We start from the raw sequence: 10,201 nt of genomic DNA, 5'->3' as shown, positions 1-10,201 counted from the left end.
TTCTTAAAACTCCTAAGAGTCTGCAACTTGGTTGATTTTAATTTGCCTATGCCTTGATAGACAATCTCCAAATTGTCTCATGCTTGCTTAGCATAATTTGTTGCTGCATCTTTTGGAAAAAATCGTTGTTTCAATCCTGATTCGTTACTAAATAAGCCATAGTGCCTTTAAATATTTTTTTCTCCCTCTATTGACATATGCTTGTGATTTGAAGGAATTCTTCCAAGGAGTCACCATCTCTATTCATACTTGTCGTAGGGGATAACAAGGATCCCATTAGCTCATTTAAATTGTCAGCCAGCTCTCCATCCATCCTTCACGATCTGCTAGATATTGTTCAACAGTTTCAGCACATTCCTCTGCTAACCAGAGCTTAATCCTCTGCAAAACTACCCCTGTACCTTGATAATCCACGGTAATATCCTTCTTGTTGTTACACTGAGAACATGGATTTTGGTCCTTAGGAATATGTTAACTTAGACATTGATGCTTGGCATTTCAATCCTATGTCTGCATGAGAATGTTCAGTGGATTTGAGAGCGAGAATTTCTATTTGACTAGGAGCCTTTCATCCATTATAGATCCTAAGAAGCACAGAAATCATTGTTTCGGACATTTTTTGGACATGCAAAACATGGAGCCATCAGAGCTGGAGTCCATTCTTACACCAGACAGCATGTTTGGGAAATTTTGTATAAAGAAATTTCTCAATCTAGTGCATCCCAGGATGGAAGAATCCTTCTTTGGCAGTTTGGAGCACAGGCACTAGATAGGCAGGGGACTCCACCCCAGGAGCTAATTTTACAGCCAATTCCTCAAATTTGCCAAGTCTGTGTGGTTGGTTCACAGGATTGCATTTTCTTTTGACCCGCCTCTGTTTATCTTTCATGTCAAGAGAGGGGTCGATTTTGAGGGTTCCTACATGGATAGCATGAATTTTGTGAATATGAATCATGATGTTGACAATATTGTTGCAAGTGAAGGTAATGTCTTGCAGCCAAACCCTACAATTGTAGGGTTTACAGTGATGCCCGGTTTGAGGGTTGGCAAGAAGGCCATAGTGAGATGCGAGGTCTATGTAATGACTGCAACACCTGATACTGCAATTAATGTTTTTGATTTGCTCTCGGCACCTCCCATGGAGGATCTGTAGGTTCATTGTTGTGTATCAAATATTTCTCCTTAGTTTTTGTTTTCAGGATCAATCTGTGGGAGTACTCATTTTTGTTGTCATAAATGCATTTGTGTTTTGTTTTCCAAGTTTCTGAGAACACTTTGGAGAAATTCCAGGGGATGTTCTAGGGAATTCAAAGATGAGAAAACTTTGGAGAAATTCCAGGGGATGTTTTGGGGGATTCAAAGCTGATAAAAATTTGCAGAAATTCCAGGAGATGTTCTGAGGAATTCAATGTTTTTTATACTTGTGGATACTTTTTTGGGAAATTTATGGTTATTTTAGTCAAATCATCCACAACATTGTGCAGAGTTTTGTAAAAATTGCGGGGAGAATTTTGTGAAATTCATGATTGTTTTGTCAAACTATCTACAATATTGTGAAGATTTTGGTGACAGTCATTGTTGTTTTAGTCAAACAATCTTCAACATTATGAAGAATTTTGTGGGAACATTGTATGGAAATCGAAAGATATCTTTTAACATCTGTGAATGACAATTTTTAGAAAATTTATGGTCATAAATTGCTCTTCCATTAAAGTCAATTATTAAAGACTTAAAAGAGAATGTCAGAATTTTAATAGTCAGTAAGTCACACAAAACTTATACAATCAGTAGCAAAAAGAAATTATAGCCAATAGCCATTGCAAGGGAAATTGTCTCACCTTGCAGCTCTAAGTCAGACTTTCACAAAGTTGGGATCTATGTCCATAGCCTGCATGCAGCCTGAAAGTGCATCTCTGAATCTACCAACAGCCATCTGAGTGGCTGCACGGTTGCTATAGCATAGCACTGATGCCCTAATATGGCTTTCTGACTTCTCACTTGGAAAGATGCAGCTTATCCCTTGAGTATCATATTCTTCAGCTTTAGAAAAATCTCCTTCTGCATATGCTTGATTCCCCCTGTTCGAATGATCAGAGTATACATAATTTTTCCAAATCTTCTAGAAACCAGAAAGAATATTCTTTAATCCATGTCATTATGAAAACACTTTTAGAATCTTGAATGCCATTCAATTAAGGTAAGGCAAAGTATGTTGAGGAAATTCCTTTTAAATGTACCAAATATGTGAATTCGATAAAAGTAGGAGAGTAATGTAATCTCATTTCATTGTAGTGATGGAAAGAAGAACATTTGTACATAAAGGCTAGCAAAACTAAAAGCAAAAAAAAAAACAATAATGGAATTTCTCTATCAGCTCCTAACTAAATGCAATCGTTGAACTTAAGAAATATTAATTACATTACTTACAGCCCAAAACAACAAAACGTTAACTAAATTTAGAAAGTGGAATATTAATTACATTCTTGTCTATCTTTCATGTCAAAAGAGGGGGTGGATTTCGAGGGTTCCTACATGGATAGCTTGAATTCTGTGAATATGAATCATGATGTTGACAATACTGTTGCAAGTGAAGGTAATGTCCCGCAGCTTCCTAAGAAGCCAAACCCTACAATTGTAGGGTTTACAGTGATGCCAGGTTTCAGGGTTGGCAAGAAGGCCATAGTGAGATGTCAAGTCTATGTAATGACTGCAACAACTGATCCTGCAGTTAATGTTTTTGATCCGCTCTCGGCACCTCCCATGGAGGATCTGTAGGTTCATTGTTGTGTATCAAATATTTCTCCTTAGTTTTTGGTTTTAGGATCAATCTGTGGGAGTATTCATTTTGGTTGTCGTAAATGCATTGTGTTTTGTTTTCCAAGTTTCTGAGAAAACTTTGGAGAAAGTCCTGGGATGTTCTAGGGAGTTAAAGATGATAAAACTTTGGAGAAGTTCCAGGGGATGTTCTGGGGAATCCAAAGCTGATAAAACTTTGGATAAATTCCAGGAGATGTTCTGGGGAATTCAAAGATGTTTTTTATACTTGTGGATATTTTTTTGGGAAATTATGGTTATTTTAGTCAAATCATCCACAACATTGTGGAGAGTTTTGTGAAAATTGTGGGGAGAATTTTGTGAAATTCATGATTGTTTTGTCAAACTATCTACAACATTGTGAAGATTTTGGTGACAATAATTGTATTTTTAGTCAAACAATCTTCATCATTATGAAGAATTATGTGGGAACATTGTATGGAAATCGAAAGATATCTTCTAACATCTGTGAATGACAATTTTTAGAAAATTTATGGTCATAAATTGCTCTTCCATTAAAGTCAATTATTAAACACTTAAAAAAGAATGTCAGAATTTTAATAGTCAACAAGTCACACAAAACTTATACAATTAGTAGCAAAAAGCAATTATAGCCAATAGCCATTGTAAGGGAAATTGTCTCACCTTGCAGCTCTAAGTCGAACTTTCACAAAGTTGGGATCTATGTCCATAGCATGCTTGCAGCCTGAAAGTGCATCTATGAATCTACCAACAACCATCCGAGTGGCTGCACGGTTGCTATAGCATAGCACTGATGCCCTGATATGGCTTTCTGACTTCTCACTTGGCAAGATGCAGCGTATCTCTTGAGTATCATATTCTTCAGCTTTAGAAAAATCTCCTTCTGCATATTCTCGATTCCCCTTGTTTGAATGATTAGAGTATACATAATTTTGCCAAATCTTCTAGAAACCAGAAAGAATATTCTTTAATCCATGTCATTATGAAAACACTTTTAAAAGCAGTTGTCTATAACGCGACTTTTTGAAAGCCTTTCCGGCGGGTTTTTCCGGTCAAAATCCGGCAGGAATTTATTGGAATCGCAAGTTTGATAGCTAGTTTCTGCACAATGAAAGCGTCCTAGGGGTTTTTCAGGGTGCTGAATCCAAATATGCAGTTAAAAAACCATTTTAACTGCAACAAATCAAGATTTAACCTCAATTTCTTCCGCCGGATTCCGTCACCGGAATCTCCAAAAAGTCGCATTATAGACAACTCCCTTTTAAAATCTTGAATGCCATTCAATTATGGTAAGGAAAAGTATGTTAAGGAAATTCCTTTTAAATGTACCAAATATGTGAATTCGATAAAAGTAGTAGACTAATGTAATCTCATTTCATTGTAGTGAAGGAAAGAAGAACGTTTGTACATAAAGGCTAGCAAAACTAAAAGCAAAAACAACAATAACCCACTTTGATATATACACAATAGCAAAGTCGTATACCTGAGCCATCAACTTTTACAAGCCTTCTTCACTCTATAAAATTGAAAATTTTGAAAACTCTCATGCTCAGAATGGCCCTCCACAAATCTTTTGACAAGGTCAATTGGACCTTTAGGAGACTTGTTCTCTCACAGATTGGGCTAGGACCAAAGGTGTTTAATTGGATTTTGGGTTGTGTATCGTCTACCAATTTCCCCATTTCAATCAACGAATCTCCCTCAACGTACAATGTGTTTTTTGTGATGTGGTTTTGCTCCAACTGGTATCCAAGCTCATGATTTTTTTTACCCTTATAGTATGCAATCCTTCTTATGCTGCCCTCATTGCCTTTTGGATTTCTTTGTTATGAAAGAAAACCAAACTGTGCTTTTCTAAAGTGCCTCATGCATGCTTGGTATAATTTGCTACTACAAATTTTGGAAATGTTGGTTCTTTTAGCCTGTGCTAAATAAGCCATAGTACTTTTGAATCCTTCTTTTTGTTTTCAATGAATTGAGTTCTTTGAGTATTTGACATAGCATATATAGCTTAAGTCACAGGTTTGCCGAAAGTCAACCTTGAGTTTCAGAGTCTGGTGAACGTCCAAACAAAGTTTAAATTAGGCTCATGTTCTGTTGGTTTTGTTCGTGGTCAATTTTTCTACATTTGAATTTGTATTTTCCTAATTGATTTTTGTTCCTATTACTACCAGTGTGGGTGTTGTCTTGAAATTCGTCATTCTAGATATTTTCAATGCATCCAATGCATATTTTGTTTGACCTATAAATATTTCATAATCTTACTGATTAACCTCTATGCCAATGAAGTACTTCATCAAGCCAAAATTTTTCATATCAAATTCCTATTTCGTTGTTGATTTAAATTCGATCTAATGATAATATTTCAATGGAAATATTGTGATAAACATATAAAAACATTTAGTACTTTCCTTTACATATAGAGTGGGTTTTCTGTTGCTTCTGTTAAATCTGTGGCTAATCAAGTAAGAGTTTATCTTCTTGTACAGTGTGTTTTTTGTGATGTGGTTTTGCTCAAGTGGTATCCAAGCTCATGATTTTTTTTACCCTTATAGTATGCAATCCTTTTTATGCTGCTCTCATTGCCTTTTGGATTTATTTCTTATGAAAGAAAACCAAACTGTTCTTTTGATATTAAATGCTTAACACATTCATTTATAATTTCCCAAGTTCTAAACCTTGCACTGTCCTGCTCTGTTATCTTGCACATGGTTTTTGAACATGTGAGAAAAATTGTCAGCCAGCTCTCCATCCATCCTTCATGATCTGCTAGATATTGTTCAGCAGTTTCAGCACATTCCTTTGCTAACCAGAGCTTAATCTTCTGCAAAACTATCCTTGCACCTTGATAATCCACAGTAATATCCTTCTTGTTGTTAGACTGAGGACATGGAATTTGGTCCTTAGGAATATGTTGACTTAAGTGTTGATGCTTGGGCCCTTAGAGAACCGAAGCCCGCTATTTCTACCTCTTAATGATCATCCTGTCACTAAATATCAGGGGGGTAAGATGAACCTTGAATTTTTCCTCTCTCAAGACATTGATTGAATTAAATCATCTTTCCATCATTTTGCTACAAGAGGCCATGGTTCCAGGCGATAAGGTCACTAAGGCCTTTCAAAATCTTTGTCTGTGTTGGCACACTTGTGCAATGGATTCAAATGGTTTATCAGATAGGATCCTCTCTTTATGGGATCCTATGTTAGCCTCCTTCAAAGCCTGCTCATCAACAGTTGGTATCATCCTAGAAAGCCATCTGAGAGGTTTTCCTCTTCCCATAATGTTGGTGAATTTTTACAGACCATATAGACAATAATTATGGGATATGGTCCAAGCTAGCGGGATTCTCTCAGAATATTCAGTCCTTATTATGGGGAAAACAAAAATCTTTGCCTCAGTGCACCCGTAGACAGGAAAAAGAGCAGAGTTATCTACTTAGTGGCTTGGATATTGTTTATTTCAATGCATCCATGTCTAACTTCCATGCAAAAGCATACCTTAGATTCTTAGTGATGGCATAAAAATGAGTGTGCTTTATGTGATAAGTTAAAAATCATTACTAAATAGTCTTTATCAATTAGATATTTATGGACAATTATTTTTTTAGTTTCCTCAGAAAACAAAAAACTTTGTCTCAGTGCACCCGTAGACAGGAAAAAGAGCAGAGTTATCTACATAGTGGCTTGGCTATTGTTTACTTTAATGCAAAATGTAAAAAATAGGAAGAAAGCAACTTATTGTTTGTCCGTTTAATGTACAATGTGTTTTTTGTGATATGGTTTTGCTCCAAGTGGTATCCAAGCTCATGATTTTTTTTACCCTTATAGTATGCAATCCTTCTTTTGCTGCTCTCATTGCCTTTTGGATTTCTTTGTTATGAAAGAAAACCAAATTGTTCTTTTGATATTAAATGCTTAACACATTCATTTATATTTTCCCAAGTTCTAAAACTTCCATTGTCCTGCTCTGTTTTCTCGCACATGGTTTTTGAACATGTGAGCAAAATTGTCAGCCAACTCTCCATCTGAAACCTCTTGGACTAAGGCTTTCATCCATCCTTCACAATCTGCTAGATATTGTTCAGCGTTTCAGCACATTCCTCTTCTAACCAGAGCTTAATTCTCTGCAAAACTACCCCTGCACCTTGATAATCCATAGCAATATCCTTCTTGTTGTTAATTGTTGGCTAGAGAGAATTTCCATTTTGGCAGCTTTTCATTTGAAATTTTTGATAGGACAAAAGGAGGTCTTTGTTAGAGAAGTTCAGGAGCATTTGGAAATGAAAAAGAATCATCAGTTCTTAAGACTATATCAACATAACATGGTCATTAATTTCCTTGAAATGAGGGAAACTTGAGAACAATGAAGACACCACCTAAGTATTGATGATAGGCTTAGTATTTTGAATTTAATAATCAATTCATCAGTTTTCTTGACTACTTTGTTTAAAATCACCTTCAACTGATTTAGTGTTGTCTCTAAACCTGCTTTTTCTGTGTGAGCATCCTTTCTTGCTTGCTTTTCACCTTCAACCTCCAAGATAGCCTCCTTAAGTCGTGTCTGTTTTCTCTTAATTGCGTCTTCTTTCAAGTTTAAGGATTCATCTAATTGTTTTGCAATCTTTTTTTCTGCCCTCCAGGTCTCTGAGATTTGTTGGAGAGTGTCTTCTTGTTTCCTTGCAATTTCATCACTTCGATTATTTCTTTATCTGCAACCATCTTCGAGTACTTCAATGAAATATATACTCTTAATAGTATAGTGGTCGCTGAAAAGTCTCATTACTATTATGGATACTCTTAATATTATAGTGGTAGCTGAAAAGTCTCATTACTGTTCTGTATACTCTTAATATTATAGTCTCATCCTGAAATATTAGGACCATTTTTCTCGATGCATGCATTTCACTTCAACAATGTTCCCTGCTATGTTCAGGTTGTTTAGAAGTTAGAACGTTGTATAGGTTCTATCAAAGAAAGGTTATGCCCATTTAGAACCTGCATCATACATGCTCATATTTTTCTCTTTACTGTCACATCTTTTTCAGCCAAGATAGACCCTATGACATAAGAACAATGCAATGATGATTTTGTCATTTAATTTGATCAGGGGAGTCAATCTACTAAAATGAATGCATAGTACACCATGTCTAATTTATAACAATCCAGTGTTATTTCAACCATGTTTTTGCTGCAAAGTAAAATAGTAACACAAAATGGAAATAGTGTTATGTTGTAAACAGCTAGAGATATAAAAATTAGGATATGGTAGTAGACATGACCATATGCTTGAAACCCTGTACTATTATTGTAAATGGCAGTTGCATGAAAACTAAACATACACAACTAATATGGGAATCTTTAACTAAGGATCAAAGGCAATGAGAGCCCATGGGCTAATATTTGTACTGATTTGAGCATGGTTTCATCAATAATTTACAATATAATATGATTATATTATTGCTAAACTGTCAGTCTCTTCTTATTCTTCATAGTTATTCTTTGTCTGTGAATTTCAGATATCAACGAGAAGAAGCGAGAATTGAAGCTTGGATAAATCTACAGGCTTCAAAAGCGGAAGCTGAAACCAAAAACTTGAGGTATAAGGAGTGTGCCTTTAAATGTTTGTACACATTTTTTTGTTAAAACATTCAATGATATTTTGTCCACGCAACATATAATTGGCAAATTGTCTTGGATAGCTTAATAATTAGATTATAGAGTACAGAAATTTGAAACACCATGCATTTGGCACGAATCTTACTTCTACTGAAAAGGAAATGTTGGTATGCATTGAATGACAGTTCTCCTCTTTTCATTTCATGGAGACTATAGCATTTAGAACATATTTCACAGCTTAGGTTTCAACCTTAATAGGAATTTTTCATACGAAATGTTTCTAACATGCATGAAATTTACAATTTATAGTATCAAGTATGTTACGACTGTCTGATTGTTTCTAACATGCGTAGGTTTCTGAAATTGTTAATTTACAGTTTTAACTATGTTTGAAAAATAATGATCATATAGAAGTTGTTGTCATAAATCTCTTCATTTTTATGTTTACAAGCCTAGATAACCATTCAATTACAAACAAATTGAACATGCTTCCTGCCCTTTAGTTCATAAATTTTCATGTAGTGTTATAGGAATGTAATGAATGTTAAACATCTTATGCGAAGAAAACCACATTTTTGAGTTTTGTTTTGTATAGTACTTATTTTGTTATCTCTACTTTCAGAAAATGACAACAAACCTTACTGAGAATGCTATTTTCTCAATGCTATCTGGATCAACTCATATTCAACCATACCTACAAATTGTTGAACTTGAACCCATACAATCAATGAAAAATTCAACTCCACGATATCGCACTGCCATCTCTGATGGCACACATAAGAAACACCTTATGCTTCCAACAGATTTCAATGACCTCGTAGCAATAGGCTTGCTACAAAAGGGTTCTGTTATAAATGTTAAAAGTTGGACTACTTCAGCTATTGGTCCATCAATGTAAGTTTCTTATAAATTTCTTATTTCAACTTTAACATTTTTATTGATAACACTTCCGACTCTAACAATGCCGTGTGGGTCTATAAAGCTAATAGACTTTGAGATTTCTACTTCATCTGCACCCTTAATTGGTAATCCAAAAAATATGAGTATCCCCATCACATCTGAAGAAGACACTCCCTCCTCATCGAACCAAGATCCTTCATCAAAAAGGCACTGCCCTCTTCCAACTACTCCAACCCCATCTGTCATCCCAGTCCAAATTCCCATCAAATCACTAAACCCTTACCATTCAAATTGGTGCATAAAAGGATACGTTCAAAGGAAAACAACTCTTCGACAATTTCAGAATCAATACGGACCCGGTAAAGTGTTTGGCTTTGACCTGTTCGATACAGAAGGTGGAGAAATACATATTACTTGTTTCAACAATGTTGCCGATTATTTTTTTGACAAAATCCAACATGGAAATGTCTACATTGTCTCTAAAGGGAATGTGAAAATGGCTAATAAGCAATACAACCACTTAAACAATGATTGAGAAATTTTGTTAAATGCAACATCTACCATAGAGCATGTTGCCAGCAAAAAAATACATAAGCCAACGGTGCAATTCAATATAAAATCAATCAATGAGATCAGAACAACAAACGTCAACTCCATTGTTGATATTCTTGGTATTGTCACTGACATTTCCAGTGTGTCCACTATACGTAGAAAAGACGGCTCTGAAGTTACTAAACAAACACTACAACTTCAAGACATGTCTACGTATAACATGGATGCAATCTTTTGGAGAGGAAATTTTTATGTCGTATCACAAGAAATATCCTCCCTATGTGCTGGAGGAAATGAACCCATCATTACAATCAAGTCTGCCAATGTTGGAGAATTT

At 35.3% G+C, this 10,201-nt stretch overlaps 1 pseudogene; it reads left to right on the top strand.

Annotated features, from left to right (window-relative positions):
• The first annotated feature begins 338 nt into the window (after positions 1-338).
• Positions 339-2,775, top strand: LOC149216763 (protein GRAVITROPIC IN THE LIGHT 1-like; annotated as a pseudogene).
• The last annotated feature ends 7,426 nt before the right edge of the window (positions 2,776-10,201 follow it).

Source organism: Pinus tabuliformis, chromosome 1_1 (assembly GCF_031772625.1).
Source record: "Pinus tabuliformis cultivar Carrire ecotype Pingquan chromosome 1_1, CPIR1, whole genome shotgun sequence".
NCBI classification, from domain to species: Eukaryota; Viridiplantae; Streptophyta; class Pinopsida; order Pinales; family Pinaceae; genus Pinus; species Pinus tabuliformis.
The sequence above is the reverse complement of the archived record's forward strand: the minus strand, read 5'-3'. Positions and strand labels throughout refer to the sequence as shown.